Source organism: Orcinus orca, chromosome 2 (genome assembly GCF_937001465.1).
Source record: "Orcinus orca chromosome 2, mOrcOrc1.1, whole genome shotgun sequence".
Classification (NCBI taxonomy): Eukaryota; Metazoa; Chordata; class Mammalia; order Artiodactyla; family Delphinidae; genus Orcinus; species Orcinus orca.
The window spans coordinates 26,437,501-26,459,434 of NC_064560.1; positions in this window are offsets into that span (position 1 = coordinate 26,437,501).

Genomic DNA, 21,934 nt, shown 5'->3' on the forward strand with positions numbered 1-21,934 from the left:
AAGAAGTACATGGTCAAATATGGTTTAGTTTTTAAGCTGGAGTACCTTTTGGTGCCTCACTTATTCTAATACATATTAAGAAGTTCTAGTTTGGGGATAGATTATACAATCATTTTGAAAACTATTCAACAATACAGAATACAGCAAGTGTGAAAGCTTTGTCATCTTTTATAATGAGCCTGAATTATTACATTTAAAACTAGAAAAAAAATAATATTATTAAAAGTAATTTTAGACTATGTCAAAACATCTTATCAGTAGATGAGGAAACTAAAGTTTGAGTTTCAAAAATAATCAGCATATATTTCTTACCAGTAGTGTCCAGATCAAAGTTAAGAGGCTATGATTGAGGAACAGGGAATTTTTTTTTTCTCTTTTTAAAAAAATTTAATTTAATTTAATTTAATTTAATTTTAACATCTTTATTGGAGTATCATTGCTTTACAGTGGTGTGTTAGTTTCTGCTTTATAACAAAGTGAATCAGTTATACATATACATATATCCCCATATCTCTTCCCTCTTGTGTCTCCCTCCCTCCCACCCTCCCTATCCCACCCCCCTAGGTGGTCACAAAGCACCGAGCTGATCTCCCTGTGCTATGCGGCTGCTTCCCACTAGCTATATACTTTACATTTGGTAGTGTGTATATGTCCATGCCACTGTCTCACTTTGTCCCAACTTACCCTTCCCCCTCCCCATGTCCTCAAGTCCATTCTCTAGTAGGTCTGTGTCTTTGTTCCCATCTTGCCCCTAGGTTCTTCATGACCTTTTTTTTTTTTTTTTTTTTTTTTTAGAGAGGAACAGGGAATTTTTAAGGAATGGAGAAATTTTACTCAAGTGTAAGAACCTACATGCCTCTACGATCTTAAAAGAAAAGATTTCTGGCCATATTTTCTAGGCAAAAAAGAACTTCTCTGTTCTTTGCATGTCACATTGTCCCATGCTTTCTTCTGGTTGTCACTCTCATTGCAACTGCCATGCTGGTCACCAAAGGAAAGGTTAATTTGAAAAAGAATTCGGATGCCTGAATGTGTTGTTTGTTCCCAGCTCCCTCTATCATATCACTTTCATTTTAATAAGAGAATACAGTGTCTTTGTTGAGAACCCAGAAGCCTGCAGTGTGCTTTGGCAGTGCCAGGATAAACTTGAGGAAGCCCTCTAGATAATTCCAAAACTCTTTGTAATACAGTACTGAGTGGGACTTTCTTGCTCCTCCAGAAGTGATGGCTGGGACCCAAAGCTGGGGAACCAAGGGGCATTAAGAATCCCATATTATATAAAGAGAGTTCTCCATAAATGAGGCCACAAACCTCTCTTGAGAAGGAACTAGCCTTTCTATTCTCAGCCATCACCTCAAGTTCCCACTTCCAGAACCCATTTATAAAAGAAGAATAGAGAAGGGAGAGGGAATCCTTGTCGTATGTCTTTTGCCAAAAGAATTAGGGGGAAGGGAGTACCTCTTTTGCATCCCCAAAGCAAGGGAGAGGGTCTTCTAGATTCTTCCAGAGAAAATGTGAGCAGCTCATCCTCTTTCTGGAGAACCAATAGCCAGCAGCCAGGCCCACCTGCCTCTGCATGTGAGAAAGGGAGGTGGCAGAGCTGGGCTGGGAGGCAGAGCAGCAGCTGTGCACCCACTGTGACCCTGGCAGGGACCCCTGGGCTTACTGACTGCCCAGGGCACCCCCAGAACCAGGCTTACCTCACCTTGCTGGCATCGCACCAAGAGGCCCTGAGGTGTTCGTGTCTGCTGCCTCTGAGCAGCTGTGGGCTGTGCCAGAGGACATGCCAGAGGAACTATGCAAGGGGGGCTGGTCACGGGGCCCGGCAGCAGATTCACACAAGGCCCTGAGGCCCGTAAGTGTTGGAGCAGGGGCAACAAGCACCACAGCCAGCAGCGAAGTCAAGAGACACTTGCCCTTCGTTGTCTGAACAAACCCCTTCCCAGTCTCAACACAAGTGCTGGGCAGAGGAATGGTAAAGAAAGTGCCGTATATCCATGCAACGGAATACTAGTCAACCTTTACAGTGAAGGGAACTCTGTACCATGGGACAACATGGATGAATCCGCACGAGGACATTGTGTTCAGCTGGACACAGGAGGACGACACTTGTAAAAGGTATCTAAAATAGTCAAATTCCAAATCCCAGACCGGAATAGTGGTGCACAGGGGCTGGGGAGGGGGAATGGAGCATTATTAGTCAACAGGTGTAAAGTTTCAGTTAAGCAAGATGAAAAGACTGCAGAGACCTGCTGGACAGCATGGTCCCCAGGGTCCGCAATACTGGAGTATACACTTAAAACTTCCTAGGAGGCTGGATCTCATGATGTGTTCTTACTACAATTAAAAATGTTATAAAAAAGGAATTGGGGTTGCGGGGCACATATCTCATGACCCCTGTTATGGGCTGAATAGTTAGTGACACTCTAAAATTCATGTTGAAATCCTAACCCCCAGGACCTCAAAATGTCACTGTGTTTGGAGATAGGGTATACCCTTTTAGGTATTTACTTGTGTGTTTGTTTGTTTTTCCTATGACACCCGTGCACATGGTATTATACATTTGTATATCTTTTCTTGTGTCGTCAGTTTATTTTGTAGACCCAGTAGTGGAACCTAGGAGGGTAGAGGGAAAGTCCTCCCCTACAAGTCTTCACAGAGATAATCAAATTAAAGTGAGGCCATTTGGGTGGACCCTAATCCAATATGGTGCTGAACTAATCCAAAGAGGAAATTTAGACCCAAAGATATATACAGAGGGAAGACCACGTGAGAACCCAGGGAGAAGATAGCCATCTACAAGCTGAGGAGAGCGGCCTCAGAAGAAACCAGTCCTGCTGAAACCCTTATGTCTGCCTTCTGGCTTGCAGATCTGAGACAATAAATGCCTGCCGTTGAGCCCCTGCCCCTACCAGCATGTGGTGCTCTTTTTTTGAAAGTCTTGGCAGACCAGCACATCCTTCCTCCCCCGCACTGCCTGGTGTCAAGGTGGTTGGAAGAGGGAGAAGCAGAGCATAAGCCCCTCAGCCCAAAGCCCTGGAGCTCACATCTCCCCTCTGTTAGGGGAAAGGTGGGGAGGATGACAATGGAGTGAGATCAAAATCACATATGAGATGGGAACTGGCAAGTGAATCCCATTAAAAATGACCAGAAAACTGTTAAAAGATGTTGAAAAAAGATTTAGCAAATACAGCCGAAAACCATGGAAAAATAGTTTTCACTGGAAAAACCACGTTAATACCCTCCACGATTTGAGACTGAAAAATAAGCCATAATAAGTAGTTATCTTAATACATCAAGCAAATGACAAAATAATGAAAGAGTGCAATTATTTGAGAGCTGTGGCATGTCCTTTAAGGCTGTCGCTATCCACAGACCTTGTCCTAATCCTGGGAGGGCTCAGGGCCATCAGGAGAATCCCCTGGCATTTCTTAGTCTGAGGCTTTCAGGGCATAGTAAGATTGGATTTGTTTAGTTTTTGTTTTGTTCTGTTTAATATATGCAGGATGCAGGCAGGCTCACCCTAGTTTGTTCTCAGGCTCCTGTTATGGTGGTCATGACTCAGATGTTCTGGAGGGTGTGTGTGGCAGCCTGGGTTGGGTGGGGTGCTGATGTCTGTGTCTGACAGCCCTCACCTCCCTTCTTCTTTCTTCCTTGGTTTTCCTCATGCCTGCCATTAGCCTCCTGGATATCTTCCTCCTAAGAGGCCTCCCTCCCTGCTCTGTTTCTCCTTGATTAGTCTTAATAGGATATTATAAACACAGTTCAAAGCTATCTTCCCTTCTGTCTTTACATAGTTGACTCTTTAATAATCTGTTGGTTTTTGTTTTTTGTTGTTGTGTATTTTATCATCTCTACATAATTAGTCAACAGCTTTTGTTCATTCCATTACTAGGTTTTGGAACTCAACTGATTTCTTGTCAAATTGGTCAGTGGTTCTTGGTAGAAGAAAGTCTCTATTCTCTACCTTGTGTACGTTGACACATCCCTCAAAGTGTACAATCATATCTGCTAGGGACATTATAAGATATTGTTAATAATCTAGACAGTAGATGCTGACACTTCACCATCTACCCTCCAATAGAGCTCACACATTTATTTTCCTGAAAAGTTGCTGAAATGGTGATCGTGGATATAGGATGTAGCCAGTGGCTGGCGGGGTAATTTGTATCCTTTCAGAGGGAAACTGTGTATCTCCTTCTGTTTGTGTTCCTGAGCAGGGTTCTCTGACCTAACTTTTTAATAGAATTTCTGCCAAGCTCAACTTGTTGGGAAGAGTGATTTACTATTCTAAGCATAAATGTTAGCAAATTGTGGGGTGAAGCTACACTTTCATGACAGACGCCAAGAACATGTTTATAACATGAAGTCTCTCTGCTTGTCTCCACCCATCAAGGCCTCCAAGGAAAGCTACACTTTGTATCTGGAACCAATTTAACATTAAACATGGCCCGGAACTCTTACCTCTTAGTTTAGTCAGTTACTTTCTTCTTTCTAATAACATAAATCCATTATTATCCAAATTTAACAGCAAAATGAATTCTCAAGTGGTTATCTGAGGACTCTTAACTCCTAGAAATATAATTCTGTTCTAGTCAAATTTTAGGTCAAACAAAGTTCACTGTGTTAACAATGAAAAGAAACAAAGCAGGGAGGGGACGTCTATAATGGGATTGGGCTCAAGGACTTTTTTAATGAGTTCATGTTCATGGTTATAATGTAGTGGGGAAATATATAAGGTCCAGGACAACTAATGAATTTGTTGATGTTACAAAAGGAAAAATTCTTTTGTGAACACATATATTTTTAAAGAAACAGATATTCTAAGCTTTTTACTTGCTGGGTTTTGTTTCTGTTTTTTTTTTTATAGAAAAGAATTTTAGGATACAAAAGGGAGAAAACAGAAAATTTACATTATTCTATTTCTTTTTAAGAATTTCCTTAGACATACAGGCAGATCAACACTCATTCTTCTCCCTCCCCCTTTTGAGTTTTTATCTGGTTCTTTATTTTCCCACCACACAAGTTTACTCTGTGCCACAGAATAAAATATACTTAACCATGGTCTTCCTGCTAACAGTTTGGAATTTAGCTCTTCCCCTTCTGAACATAAATGTGGATTCTTAAGAATGATAACTGATTTGGAGGGGGAATTTATTGATAGTAAACAAAAGGGAACCTCACAATATGGGTTATCACCTTTGTATGTAGACGTCTAATAATTGGCTTCCAAGAGAGCAACCGCTCTTGTTATTCAATTATAAGTCTTCTGTGACTTGAATATGAAATCACAATCACACAGCAGCAAGCGGTTCTGGAAGTCGGCTAATGGTTTCCAGGCGGCATCTTAACAGACACATCAAGGGTGAGAAACTCATCTCTCTGGGCATAGAGTTTTTCCCACTTAAATCTTGTTTGGAATTTCTATATTCACAGCAAGAAGGTGTCGCTCTCCATTTCTGTTTACTTCCTACCCTAATACCAGCAGCCAAGAAAAACTAAGAGACAGCATTCTCACAGTTATTTATTTTAAAAAGCGTACTGTTCCCTAAAAGTGTCACCCTACCCCCTGCTTATTGTTTTGATGCTATTCTTTGTAGAGCCTTGAACAAACCACCCAGTTTGAGGCTCCTGCTGGAACTCAAATCTTTTGTCTGCCCCCTGCCACCACTCCATCCTTCAGGCTGGCTGAGGGTGATGTCATCAGACGCAGGGAACCCTGTTGCAGTAAGACTCTCTGAAGCATCCTTTGTTGGACACCCAGGCCCGTGATTCACAAACTAAGGGAGATGTGATGACAGTGGCATTCTGTGGCTGGACCCACGTCCCCAGCTGAGCACGATTCCACAGACATGCCTCTGTGGGAGCCGAGCGGGAGCTGCACACATAAGACCCGTCTACCGTTTCCTGCCTGGTCTATCCCACAAGTGATACAGGAACCAGTATTATCACAGACAACTTTTTCCTCCCTGGACCACCCACCCCTGCACACTTGCCACACGCTGGCTGCAGGTCTGTAACTTTATCATCCTCTAGGGACAGTCTGTGTGGTACTGAGGTGTCCGAGCTCCTCCCCATGGCTGCCCTGGAGACCCTCACTCAGGTCGCCCTCCTGCGGTCACTTGAATATTTTGTTATTAAAAAGGTTATCTGTGTCTTACAAATTCTCCTTATGTTAAGAAAGATACTTCTCTGAGACTTGCCGCTTAGCAGGACTCATAGGAAAGAGCGAAACCTGCAGATTTGAGTGTGATAACTGCAAATGGAAATGGTTTTATTTCCAATGAACACAAGAAGTAATGACAGATCAAGTAATGACAGATCTCAAGAGACAGGTGTTAATAACCCTTAGTGAGGTACAGAGAGGCTACATGGCCTGCAGAGATTAAAGTTTCCCCCAGCTAGCTAACCCACTGCCGAAACACCCCAGTGATAAGACGACTAACAAAATCTTCAGACGTAAAAAGGATTTTTATTGTTTCTCATTATGATTGTTTTCGTTTTTATTCTTTCAACTGGAAAATTATTCCCATTGAAAATTTTCAATCATTACTCATAAAAAGATGTTTAGCAAGGACCGTCCAGTACTTGGAAGTTGTGAAAATCTACTTGTGCTCTCAAAACATCTGCAGTCCCCAGTGGAGTTCTGGCTCTGTCTACTACACTTGCCTTCCAGCAAAAACACAGGAGAAGGGCGATTTCCCATCGGCACTGTCGTGCAAACTGTAATCTTGGGAAGAAATGAGTAAACACATTACTGAGCAGCAGCATGAAAGAAGACACACAGTTGCCTGGTTGTTTCAGTAAAGACATAGGGAATTAGTTGACTGTGTTCACGTAGATTTGGGTTTATACACCTGCTACACACTCACACACACACACACATACACACACACACTCTACACACTACGCAAGCTATGTAGCCCAAAACTACACTGGCTCTAACCCTTGGATCAGTAGATATAAACTAGCCAAACAAAAGTACACTTTAAACTTCATAATAATCATGGTCACTGCATGCATATACAATAAACTTCCCATTAATTTGTTGGAACTAGTGGAGCTAAAGGGAAGTCAATATTTATTGAGCTTGTTTTGTATCAGGCACAAAATTTATCTCTTAGTCTTTTAGCCAACACATGCGCACAAATATCTTTACGAATAACGCTACTATCTGTTTTTATAGAGGAACAGTGTCGGATTCAAAGAAGTGAGTAACGTATCAGGGTCGTGTAGATTCATATAAATATATATTTTTATTATACGGGCATAGTCCAATATCATAAACATTGATGAGATGGACAGATCAGCGGACTGAATTCACATGTTTTATATGGCATAGGACTGACCACATTCTGCTTTGGTACAGTGACTATCCAAGTTTCCATTCTTTATAATTTATCCATCAGTACATTAGGTAGAAAAAGTCAATTTAATAAAACCATATTTCATGTTCAATGTCATATTTAAAATACTACATTTTCTAAATGTTTTACTATAACTACATATTAATTTTATAATTTTAAAATATTTTACAATATTTTAAAAACTTGAGTAATGGGTATTAATTTATGTCTGTTAATTTTACATCTATTACATAATAAGGTGTTTCTGCAGTTAACTCATTTTATAACCTTCTACTTGGAAAATCCTAACTTTACCATATGATGAAGGTGAAGCTGTTATCTTATTATCCTTGTGGAAGAATAACAAAAGAGTATTAAAAATGGCCAATTGTAAGTTGAGATCATATGTGTCTGGTTACCCTTTCAATAATCTATCCTGACAAATGATTGCTATTGATTTCATCGGTTGGTTTTGTATGCTATGACCAAAGTCAATTAAAGCTTCAGAACTTCTACAAACAATAAAACTGTTGGTAAAACAGCATTGAAAGAGAGAACTGTCAATATTATAGACTTTACATATACTAACAGATTAAATTACTAAAAAGGAGAGTGCTTAAAGGATATCTGAAGTATGTATTGTGGTAAAACTGGGAATCCATAATAAAGGAAGGGAAATCTGTGAGAGGCAACAGTGCCTACATGGCCAGGGTCCTGTCTGGGCTCGCCGAGGATCTGGGACCCGTAATGGTATAAAGCACGTCATCTTAACCTTTTCTCATCTTCCTTCTCCTGGACCATCATCTTGCAACCTGGTTCTTCTTCTCAGTAAAATGACCCAGGGATCTAAACATCTTGCAGTGTAACAGGAGAGGATACATTTACCGAGGACCATGTTTCTGGCAAGCATTTCTATATATCATCCTATTTAGCAACAAAACAGATTTGTGATATTGTAATAACCTCCCCACTTTACACACGAAACAGTGAAGGATCACTGACTTATAAAGATCTTCCAAATGGTGAAATGTTTCATAGTACAATTTCAGAAATATCCCGTTTGTTAATTATGAACACTGATTTCATCAGAAAAGTCTTTGCATGTCGAGAAACTCTCAAGTTCATGGTACCATATACACATTTTCCGATATTTTAATTTTCACATGAAAGCTCTAATTCTGTCACTGGCCACAAATACCATCGATTGTCCTTGAGGTGACAGGCTCATTTCTTTCACTCTCGAGGCCACGTCTATCAAACACCCAAGTCAAGCAGCCATGCTTTGGTCTCTTTGTTCTGGCGTGGCCTGGGAAAGTGGCTGCTCGAGCTTGCAGCTAGCTGGGTGGGACAGCTTTTTCTAGACACAGCTGCTCTGTGTGTCCCTCTCATTTTTAATTCCAAAGTAATGAAAATAACGTGCTCAAGAATGAAGATTAATAAAATCAACATTTTGTCCTGCTTCCTCAGGGACCTTCTTAAATGCACCTGGCTTGTCTTCCTTTCTCTGAGTGCATGCCAGTGGAGAATAGGGTGACCACCAACAGTCTGGTGCCACTGTCTTGATTTTATTCACCATTCCTTTTGAATTTTAGTGAAAAGCTATGAAAACACTGTGGCAGGTATTCGGTGTCTGGTTTTTTAATGAATAAATGAATGAATGAATATAAAATACTTGAGTTGCTATCAGGCGTCAAGGAAAAAGTCTATTTATAAATGGCAAAAATACACAAAATGAAATACTTTGTGTATTTGGAACTTGTTATATCTAGTCCATTCTACCTTCTTTCAACCATATTCAGGAAATATCTGGAATCAAAAGTACCAGATTTAGTGCTTTTTATTTGCATTATATGTGTTCCCTTACCTCCCCCCCACCACTGTACACTTGCCCATGTGGGTTGCAGTATTTATCCTACTTATTCCATGACTCGTTTTGAGCATTGAGTGAATTCAGAGCCATGAAGGAACTCTTGCAACATCATTCGGGACCCACTTATTGAATGCAAAATATTGTGTGATCGTAAACAATGGTGATAATAAAGAATAAAGTTCAAATTATGGGGCTGGAGAAAAGGACTTAAGAAAGATAAGGCACTTGGGACTTCCCTGGTGGTGCAGCGGTTGAGAGTCTGCCTGCCGATGCAGGGGACACGGGTTTGTGCCCCGGTCTGGGAAGATCCCACGTGCCGCGGAGTGGCTGGGCCCGTGAGCCATGGCCGCTGGGCCTGCGCGTCCGGAGCCTGTGCTCCGCAGCGGGAGAGGCCACAACAGTGAGAGGCCCGTGTACCGCAAAAAAAAAAAAAAATCCCCCCCCCAAAAACAAAAAAAAACAAAAAAAGATAAGGCACTTGAAATGTGGTTAAGAAATGAAACTAGCAAAGTCAAGGAGACACGATTGTAGAGCATGGTGAGCAGTACCGTGGGATGTAGCTTTTATGGGTGATTACACACGTAGGTGCTGTTAGTCAAGGGAAGGCAGACTGAAGCAACCTAGGCATATTTTCTGGCATTTGATGTGGCAAATCATGGAGAAATGATAATATGATCTTGATGCTTCCTCGGGTTGTACTGTGGATGATGGATTAGGGACATTTGACAGAGACAATTAAAGAAAATATGTTCCATATCTAAGAGGGTGAAGGCATGAGTAAATGGGAAAAAAGGAATTTTAACTTAGGCAGAAAATTATTATTGTGGACCACTGAAAAAAAGAAATACTACTGTAATATCCTTTCTAGCTGATATAATAACTAGGACCTTCAGGGTATTGGACTTATGGGGCTGCTCTATACACATCTGGACACAGATCTGATGGTTTCTTTTTCGGTTGGGAAGTAGAATATGCAGAAGTAACAGTTAATGGTCACAGGGAGCAGATTTTCCCAGGAGACAAGTGGTCTGGAAATTCTGTATCTTCCTCAGCAAATACCTCAGTTTATTCACTAGCAAGTGGAAGTGCATTCCATTCCTGTTCTAAACTCTTGCAAATAACAGCAACAGTCATTTCTAGATGTAAGGCTTCATACTGTGGGATCTTAATTCAGGCTTGTTGTCAGCCTGATGTGTTCTCTCCCTGGATTGAGAGCTCTCTTGATTAGCATAGCACTTCACAGCGTGTCTTCAGATTCAGATCACTGTCAGCTTCAGAATAATTGTAGCAGCTATTTTTAAAATGCTGTAATTAAAAATAGTCTTGCAATAGGACTGCTGATTGTCCCAATGCTTTTCCCTTTTAGACATTCATCAGTATTGCTGTTTAGACTACATATATAGTGCATTCATGATTGTGATATTTAAAGCATCTAATGTGTATTAATTGGCATGGATCAGGCACTGGGCTGAAGACTTTAAAGCTAATGTCATAAAATGTTGATATCCACATAAACCCTAGGAGGTTGCAGTTGAGAAAACTGGATATGTAGAAGTCAGACAACTTACCAAGTAAGTAACTTGCCATAGTAAGTGATGGGGCTGGAACTACACTTAGTCTTGATTCCAGCAACCATGTGTGCTGTTCTTGAGAGGGTATTTCAGCTGTTTATAACAGGCATGTGTGCAAAATGCAGATGAAGAAGTAGTTACATCTTAAGAACATGGCACACATCTTTTGATATTATTTTACATAAAGTTAAGTAACTACACTTACATTTATTCAGTGAATTAGATCAGTATTGTTCATAATAAAAAGAGAATATTTAGACAGTTATTGAGGACCTACTATGTACCAGGCACTGTGGGAAGTGACTGTTTCGTTTTTCATCTCACTTAACACATGTGCAGTAGAAATATTGTCAATGTTTTGTAAATAAGAAAATCTATGATCAGCTGCTCATAGCACAGCCAGGATTTGAACTCAGATGGTGTGACACCAAGTCTCTGTCATGAAATGATATTAGTAGAAGACATTTTAGGAACTGATTTCATTCTAGTGAAATTGCGAGATGAGTGCATTTCACACTGCATTTTGTTTAAACACATCTTTCCCTAATTGATGGCCCCCAAATAGCCCATTGATCCAGGTATTCTGCTATTCCTGTGGCCAGAACGTTGGGATGTGATCCCAGTTCGTCAATTAGACACTCCATAACTATAATTAGATTCATGACCAGCGTGACAAGAAGAGTGAAACTTGCTGAAGCCCGGAGGGTGGTGTGGGGACAATGACAGATTGTTCCAGCCCCATGGCCCACCAGCGTCCCCTGTCCCTGTCACTTCCAGCCTGTCCACCAATTCTTAGGTCTTCCCTACATCCTTCCAACAAAATGTCTTGTTGAAATTAACCAGAATGGCAGGCAGAATTCTAAAGACACCCCACCCACTGATTCCTGACTGCTGGTCATTTAGTCAAACACTATTCAGGGTCTGCTGTGGGGGATTTTGCAGGTATAGAAAAGCCCCAAGTCAGTTACCTAAAGATACAGAGAGTGTGAATGTGGGCATGGCCTAATGACAAGAGCCTTTCAAGAGCAGAGAGTTTCATCTGGCTGGTAGCAGAAGTGGAGACAAGATTTAAATCACAGGAGGACTCACTGGCACAAAAACAGACACATAGATCAATGGACAGAATAGAGAGCCCAGAAATAAACCTGCGCACATATGGTCAATTAATCTATGACAAAGCAGGCAAGAATATGCAGTGGAGAAAAGACAGTCTCTTCAGTAAGTGGTACTGAGAAAACTGGACAGCTACATGTAAAAGAAGGAGATTAGAACATTTCCTCACATCATATACAAAAATAAACTAAAAATGATTTAAAGACCTAAATGTAAGACCTGAAACCATAAAATTCCTAGAAGAGAACATAGGCAGAGCACTCTTTGACATAAATCACAGCAATATTTTTTTTATTTGTCTCCAAAGGCAAAAGAAATAAAAGCAAAAATAAACAAATGGGACCTAATTAAACCTAAAAGCTTTTGCACAGCAAAGGAACCATTGACAAGATGAAAAGACAGCCTACAGAATGGGAGAAAACATTTGCAAATGATATGATGGACAAGGAGTTGATATCCAAAATATACAAATGGCTCATACAACTCAATATCAAAAAAACAAACAACCCAATCAAAAAATGGGCAGAAGACCTGAAAAGACATTTTTCCAAAGAAGACATACATACAGATGGCTAACAGGCACATGAAAAGGTGCTCAGCATCATGCTAATTATTAGATAAATGCAAATCAAAACCAAAATAAGATATCACCTCACACCTGTAGGAATGGCTATCATCAAAAAGCCTACAAATAACAAATGTTGGTGAGGATGTGGAGAAAAGGAAACACTTGTGCACTGTTGGTGAGAATGTAAATTGGTGCAGCCACTATGGAAAACAGTATGGAGAGTCCTCAAAAAACTAAAAATAGAACTACCATGTGACCCAGCAATTCCACTCCTGGATATATTTCCTGAAAAAATGAAAACACTAATTTGAAAAGATATATTCACCCCAATATTCATACTATTTACAAGAGCCAAGACATGGAAGCAGCCCAAGTGTCCAAGTTGCTTAAGAAGTTGCAGTATATATACACACACACACACAATGGAATCTCACTCAGCTATAAAAAAGAATGAAATTCTACCATTTACAGCAATGTGGATGGACCTAGAGAATATTATTATGCTTAGTGAAATAAGTCAGACAGAGAAAGAGAAATACTGTATGATATCACTTATATGTAGAATCTAAAAAATAATACAAATGAATGTATATAGCAAAACAAAAATAGACTCACAGATATAGAAAACAAACTAGTGGTTACCAGTGAGGTGGGGAGGGGAAAGATAGGGGTATGGAATTAACAGATACAAACCATAACACATAAAATAAATAAGCTACAAGATATATTATACAGTACAGGAAATTATAGGCATTATTTTTAATAACTTTCAATGGAATATAATCTGTAAAATATTGAGTCACTATGCTCTACACCTGAAACTAACATAATATTATAAATCAACTATACTTCAAAAAAAAAAAAAAAAGAGCTGACTGGATCCCCTTCCTTTTCTACAGCAAATCTCCCAAAGGACAGGTTCTACTGCTCCTCCTTTGTCAGTGCACTGAGACCTCATTTCTAGAACCATCTTCATCATCTGTAAAATACACACCATGTAGGGTTGGCTGCACACTTTCAGAATTGAAGTACTCATTTCCTAAAGCATAAACAGTTTATCAATGAGGAAGCCAACTGAGAAGGTCTGAAGTCTTTTTAAGGCCAGGATACATGGGACATAGTAGGGATTCTTTTATGGATTTCTGAGCATTTCAACAATGTGCTGCAAATGACCCGTGTTTTTCGGGGGAAAAGGGAAAGAGAGATTAACAGCTAAGTTTAATGCCCATTATATGTCTGAAGTAAGCACTCCTCACAATAACCCTCTGAAGTAGAAAAATAATTTCATCCAATTGACAGGTGAGGAAAATTAAACAAGTCAATACTAAGGGTCTCACTGGGCACCCAATGATGGGTAGTACCTCACAGTTGTGAACTAAGCTTCAAAGTGCACATCTTGATTTTGCTTAAGATACGCTTTGCATTTTATTCGCCAGAACATAAAAAGTTATTGTTACGTATTACATATCAACAAGTGAAGTACTATGAGGTTTTCAGGAGGAAAGCAAAGAATGAGAAATAGGAATCTCTTCCCATTGGTTAAAATGATAAGTGGTGGCACTATTCGTAGAACTTGGTCTCTGTTGCTTTTCTTGTGGGATACCTTCCTCTTCTCTGAGAGGAATGGAATGATTGAGGAACTGGACAAAATGCTCTCTTACAGCCTTCAGCTACAGCTCCAAATTTCCAAGAAAGTAATCAGCAAAAATTAGGTAGTAACATTGACAAAGGCTTCACCAGGCCCCCTCACAGTGTCATTCATTCTTTTGATGCTATTTCTTATACCATACATCAGTTCTGCTGTTAGCAGTGCCCTGAATTCCAAGTAGATTAGAGAAGTACATTATGTACAGTTTTGCTTTATATACTCAATACATTATTTATACTTCTATTTTCAGAACATAAATTATTTGCATTTTGCTACACTCTTTCATCTACACTAAAAATACTTACAGACTCAAGTGTCCTCAAGGAAGCAAGGAGTCTTCTTCAGGGTATAAGGAACATTAAGAACCACTTTACTCCTTTCTGGACGTCTGCACAGAAATGTTCTTTTACCTTACATTGATTAAAAAACATGCACTGTCTCTTTCAATACCCACATCTTCAAAACAAAGGATTTCTTTAAATCTTGGTGCAGTCCCCCCCACTGTGCTGTCTGCAACTCAACCTAAAGACCACATTGAGAAGAATGGTTTCCAGGGAATCAGAGGAGAATAGGATTAAATTTTAATTATTTGTGTCTTCATTACTTGCATACTTATTCACTCAACAGGTGGTCATAAATACTAAAATCCAGGGACAGAGTCACGAGAAAGCAGATCTAATCCTGGTCCTCATGGAATTTATATCCTATCAGTGAAGACAAGTTTCTTGACAGCTAAATACACATCTACTTGCTTATGATTGCTGTTAGGTTTTCTAGGAAGATAATGTGTCCCCCATGAATGTATATCAGGAAGGATGGGGCTGGAATGTTGTTGACTATGAGTCAAAAATGGGACAATTGATCTGAAATCTGAAATAAGAGGAAATATTTACTGGGAGAAGGTAAAAACATGAAAGAATGGGAGGGCTGTGCTCCAGATTGGAGAAATCACTTGTACAAGGCTGTAAAGGCTAGAAATGCACAGTGTTCAAAGGAAAGAAAAGAATTATTTTTGGCGGTCTGCTATGGAATGAATATATGTGTCCTTCCAAAATGCATTTGTTGACTCCTAACCTCCAATGTGATGGTGTTAGGAGGTGGGGCCTTTGGGAAGTGATGAGATCTTGAGGGTGGATCCCCCATGATGGCATCAGTGCCCTTATAAAAGGGACCCTGAGTGCTCCCTCACTCCTTACTCCATGTGAGGACACAGGGAGAAGTCCGTTTATAGCCAGGAAGCGGGTCCTCACCAGACGTTGAATCTGCCAGTGCCTTGATCTTGGACTCAGAAACAGAGAGGAAACAGCTGGCAGTAGGTAAGGCAGGCCTAGAATACCCAGTTCTGGGTTTTTTGTCTTTGTCTAGCAAGAAAGGAATACTTACTGAGTTAGCTCTAGAGAGGGGCATGGTTTGATTTTTGCTTTTTAACGCTCACTGTGGTTGTAAATGGGGAGGGGTTAATGGGGGGCCTGCGTGAATGCAGGGGTGTATGTTAGGAGGTGATTGAGGTGGTGCATGTGAGAGAGGTGGCTCAAATGATGGTGGACAGATTTGGACATCACCGATGAGATAAAACTGACACGACTTGGTGAGCAAATATACAGGGGTGAGGATACGGGACTTGTCAGGTGTGGCTCCCACATATTTGGATTGTTGAACTGAGTTGAGTGAGTGTTGGTGCCAATCACCAGAGAAGGACTGGACGTGAGGAGAGGTGGAGGGAAGAGCTAGTGAGCTTTGGACAAGATGAGTCTGATGTGCTTATGAAAATGTATCAGGCAAAATGAGTCCACAACAGTGGAATTAGAGTAGTTGATACTGTTTGAATGTCAACCAAATAAGAAGATACTTCATAGATCTATGAACCCGTATCAGTGAAACATCCTTTGCCCATGTTGTCAATAAATGGTAAAAAGTAAGCCTGGGGATAAGCCCAATAACTTTCTTAATGTTCTTTTCATTTTTCATTCAATGAATCTGGATGCTCAAATTAGTAGTTTTTTAACAACACTCCTAATGTAAATTATTCTTTTTAAATAAAAGAGGATAAAAAGTCACTTTCATAAATTGTCCTTTGAGGGAGTAGAATCCTGTTACAGATTGAATTATGTCCCCAAAAATGATGTGTTGAAGTCCTAGCTCCCTATCCCTGTGAATGTGACCTTATTTGGAAATAGAGGTCACAGATGTGATCAAGTTAAGATGAGGTCATTAGGGTGGGCCCTAAAGCAATATGACCTGTGCCCTTATAAAAAGGGAGATGCCACAGAAGACAGTGACATAGGGGGGAACTTCCTGTGATGACAGAAGCCAGGACTGATGACACTGCTGGAGGTTAGAACGAGGCATGGAGGGCGTCTACCCAGTGTCCCAGAGGAAGCACGACCCTAGCAACACCTTGATTTTGGATTTCTTTTGACAGAATAAACTGTTGGGTTAAGTCACCCAATTTGTGGTAATTTATTACACCAGCTGTAGGAAACAAATACAAACTCTGTCAGTGTTACAAGGGATTTTAGCTTCAGAGTCTTTACTTCAGCAAACTCAGAAAGGCATCATGAAAGCAAAGAAAAAAACAAAGCATAGCTCAGTGAAATCTCGGAAAAGAAATAATGAAAAATAGAAGACTACACAGCTCCATTCCTGAGACTCTGTAATCAAGCCAGGCCGAAGACCTGCCATCTGTGAATTTTCCTGTATCCTCCCTGTTCAAGTCAGGGAAATCCTCAGAAAAAGAAGATATTTTAAAAATGCCAAAGTCTTAATTGGCATCCTTTGGAAGCAGCATCTGAAGGCTTCAGAACACAGAGTGACTGAATGAAGACTGAGCCATCTATTTAACTCCAGTGATTGCCCTGCTAAAGAAAAGTATCGCTGGTAAGGGAGTTGTATCAATTCAGTGAAATTGTCAAATATCTTTGAGAGAGTCAGCACCATTTTAACAAGATTGTAATTTTCACTTAAGAAGTAGAATAGACACATTTTTATTTTAAAGAATAGGTGAAAGTTGATCTTTGGAAGAGTATCCTGTTTATCCTTAAAATGTTCACACAACTATTGACTACACATAATGAGCTATTTAATAGCCAACTGTTTCTCTTGGACTAAAGGTTAGTATATGAATGAAAGAAAGATCATGAGAACTCTGTCTCTGTCTCAAAAGGCACCAGACTGTGTTTCCTGTTAGGTGTTAAATCGTTCCATTTAAAATAAACTAAATATAGCTATTACTAAAGACAAGAATGGCACCGGGAGCATTTATTATCACAATCATTCCCTGAACCAAATCACAGTTGCAGCTATTGTCGTGCTTTAGATTCCTGACTACTTGTGTGAAATAAGCCCAGTTCCTCCAGCAAAAAGCTCTTTCTAAGAGGGATGTGCTGTCTCTTTAACACTTCTCCATTCTACTATCTTCATTTATTATTTATTAAGTGTAAAATTTAGCAGGGTGACCTGAACCAAAATGTGCAGTTCATTCGCATGAAAGTAGGCTCCTTTATAACTTTATTCCTTCTTAGAAAATTATAGGAAGCAAAAAAAAGAAAAAAAAAAAAGAAAATCCCTTAGAAACGAAGTAGCTGACACATCACATTTATTAAAGCTGTGAAGCTCTTCAAAGTAGATGACTTACAATTTTTCATCCTCAACAATGGTTTCTGCCAGAATGCTGCTAGACTTGGGAAGGATGATTAACCGACCAGACGGTCACATTTAATGGCAGTGTGCTACTAATTCATTCCAAAATAAGTTCAGATTTGCCAGCAAGAGGAAAGAACTCAACAAAAAGACATTTTTCAAGACGTCTTTTTTTCTAACTAAAATCATCCATTTTCAATATAAGTCCAAAAGCTCATATGAAGACTAAATAGGTCCTCAAAGGTCTCTAAGTACAAAGGCTGACATATTGTAATAAAGACATAAGTGTTTTGCCGAGAGCCTACAATACTTTCAAATATAAGACTGCATCCTCATCCAAATTGATACAACAGGTGAGCTAAAGCAAGTAAAAAATCGTTAAAATGTGTAATTACTCCTCATTTTAATAGATGGTTCATACTTTGTAGTTTAAAAGGAGAAACAGAGGAAAATAATTAAAACCACAACAATTGTGTTAACATGCAACCGTTGAAATACTCTTGGTACTGGACAGCTGATAGTCTGTTCTAAAACACAGACTGTGATAATAGGACAGATTGTTCTAATGGTAATGCTGAAGTGGCTCTATTGACCTCAGGAAAAAGCATTTAATCACAGTGTTTGGCAAATGAGGCTGCTGTAAGGTCAGTTCTAGAAGAAGCAAGTCAGCAACAAGGTTGTTGGGGAAACGTCCTGATATGTGAATACACCCTATTTCCAAACCACGTGAACTTACAGCTTAGAACAGTCAAGATGTCAAGCTGGCAAGAATAAATATTTGCTTTTGCTGTACAGTAGAAACTAATACAACACTGTAAAACAACTATATTCCAATAAAAATTAATTTTAAAAAAAACATAGTGGGAAAAAAAAATTCATAGATGGAGACAATATCATCAAAATGATAGGCTTTAATTAGATGTGGGCAATTAAGAGTGCTAGAGTAAAGTTAATTTTAAATTAGATTAATGGTTCCAGTTTTGGCAAAGACTGAATAACAGGGACCAGATTTACCCTCCTTTATGAAACATCTAAAAAACTGAACAGAATATAGGCACACCAGGCATCAGGAAATGAAGGAAAGGGACCCCTGAAAGAGGGAAATGAATAAGGTGAGACCTCTGATTGCCCTCGTTTTCTCCACGGATGAGTGTCCAGGCCAAGTAAGTGCAAGGGAGGAGGATCCAGGCAGAGTGCAGTGATTTCCCTGGGGTGAGACAGAGCTGAAACTCCAGGGAGGCTGATGGGAGTCTGTGGGGCAGAGTAATGGAGTGGAAAGAGGGATCAACAGGGAGGTCAGGGGACCTGCAGGGGCCCCGCTGGAGCCTCCAGCTGAGCACCAATGAGCTGATGCCTGTGAGAAAACTACGCAAAAGGAGGAGAGGAAACAACCCTCAGGGCTAACACAGGGCCAGAACTAGTTTGTGTCCCAACAGTGAGAGTGGGAAACGTCATAATCCACGGGCATCAGATAGTTTTAAAAAGGTAGTTCCTCGGGCTTCCCTGGTGGCGCAGTGGTTGGGAGTCCACCTGCCGATGCAGGGGACACGGGTTCGTGCCCCGGTCCGGGAGGATCCCACATGCCGCGGAGCGGCTGGGCCTGTGGGCTATGGACGCTGGGCCTGCGCGTCTGGAGCCTGTGCTCCACAGCGGAAGAGGCCACAACAGTGAGAGGCCCGCATACCGCAAAAAAAAAAAAATGTAGTTCCTCAATAGTGGAGCAAAATTACACTAGACTAAAGCCTGACTAACAGAGCTTAGAATAGGATCTGAAAAGTATCCAACTATTTCCATGTAACTTAATCTGAAATAGATGAAAACTGTTTTTCTTCATAGATAACATCATGATCATCTACATAGAAAATCCTATGTAATCCACAACCACAAAAGCCAGAGGAGCTAATAAATGAGTTTAGCAAGTTTTCAAGACACAACATTAATATATAAAAATCAATTGTACTTAAGAGCTAAAACTATAAAATTCTTAGAAAAAACAGGGCAAAATCTTCACAACATTAGATTTGACAGTGATCTCTTGGATATGACAATAAAGGCACATGCAACAAAAGAAAAAATAGACAAATTGTACTTCATAAAAATATATAACTTTTGTGCATCAAATGACAGTATCAACAGAGTGAAAAGGCAACTCACAGAGTGGGAAGAATATTTGCAAATCATAAATCTGAAAAGGGCTTGATTTCCAGAATATATAGGGAAGTCCTAAACCTCAACAACCAAAAAACAAGCAACCCAATTCAAAAATCAGCAAAGGACTTAAATAGACATTTCTCCAAAGAAGATACACAAATGAGCACATGAGAAGATGCTCAACGTCACTAATTACTGGGGAAATGCAAATCAAAACCACAACATGGTACCACTGCACACCCACTGGGGTGGCTACTATCAGAACACACACGCACACACACACACTTAAAGTGTTGATGAAGATGTCAAAATTTGGAACTCTTCTGCACTGTTGGTGGGACTGTAAAATGGTGCAGCCTCTGTGGAAACAGTATGTAGGTTCCCCAAAAAGCTACAAATAGAATTAACATATGGTCCAGAAATTTCTACTTCTGAATATATACCCCAAACAACTGAAATCAGTGTCTTGAAGAGATATTTATACATCCATGTTCACAGCAACATTAGTCACAATAGCTAAGCCTTGGAAGAAAACCGAATGTCCATCACAGATGAATGGATAAACAAATGTGGTCTATCCATACAATGGAATAATATTCAACCTTAAAAGGGAAGGAAATTCTGACATCTGCTACAACCTGAATGAACTTTGAGGATGTCATGCTAAGTGAAATAAACCAGTCACAAAAGGACAAATATTGTATGAAATCACTTATATGAGGTACTTAGAGTTGTCTAAATCATAGGGACATAAAATGGAATGAAGGCTGCCAGGAGCTGTGGGGAGGGAGGAATGGGAGTTATTGTTGAATGATAATTGAGGTTCAGTTTTACAAGATAAAGACAGCTATGGAGATGCAGGCAGGTGATGGTTGTGCAACAGTGTGAACGTACTGATATTACTGAACTGTCTACTTAGAAGTGGGCAAGATGGGAAATTTTGTTAGGTATATTTTACCACAATAAAAAATTGGAAAAATTCAACTATATTTCTGCATACTAGAAATGAAACTTCAAAAATTAAAACTTAATAAACAATACCACTACAGTAGAATAAAAAATATGAAGCACTTAGAGATACATCTAATAAAATATATACAAGTCTTGCACCCTGAAAAAAGCATCCTGAAACAAATTAAAGAAGACCTTAATAAATGAAGAGATATACTGTGTTCGTAGATTGGAAGATTCAATATAGTTAAGCTGTCAATCCTCCATGAATTCATCTATAGATTCAATAGAATCTCAACCAAAATCCTTGCAGGCTCTGTTTTTTTGAGAAACTGACAAGCAGTTTCTAAAATTCATGGGAAATTGCAAAGATCTAGAAAAGCCAAAACAACCTCGAGAAAGAAAAATGAAGGACTTACATTACCCGACTTCAAAAATCACTCTACAGTTACGTAATCAAGACAGTGTGGTTTTGACATCGAGATAGGCTAGCAGATTAATGAATCAGAGTGCAGGGTGCAAAAAGAGACCCAGACATATACGGTCAACTGAACTCTGACAAAGGTAAAAGGGCAGTTCAGTCTGGTAAGGATTAGCTTTTTAACAAATGGCATTGTAGCAATTGGATATTCATACGGGGAAGAAAGGAAAGAAAAAACTAGTGGAGGTTTAATTCAAAATGTGTCATAGGTCTAAGCATGAACTTAAAACTGTAAAATTCCCAGACTATAACAAAGAGTTTATATGTTTCCTTGGGTTGGGCAAAGATTTCTTAGATATGAGGTCAACACATGATCCACAAAAAAGTATGTAAAAAATTGATATTAGACTTCAGCAAAATTAAGAACTTATGCTTTTTTGAAAGATACTGGTAAGATGGCAAATAAGCACATGATAATATGTTTAACATCAATAGCCATTATAGAATTGAAAATGAAACCACAGTGAGATATCACTATATGCACATTAAAATGTCAGGCTGTGGAGCAGTTAGGACCCTCAAATTTCTGCTGGGAATATAAAATGGTACAATCACCTTGGGAAACATTCTGCAGTTTCTTAAAAAGTTAAACATAT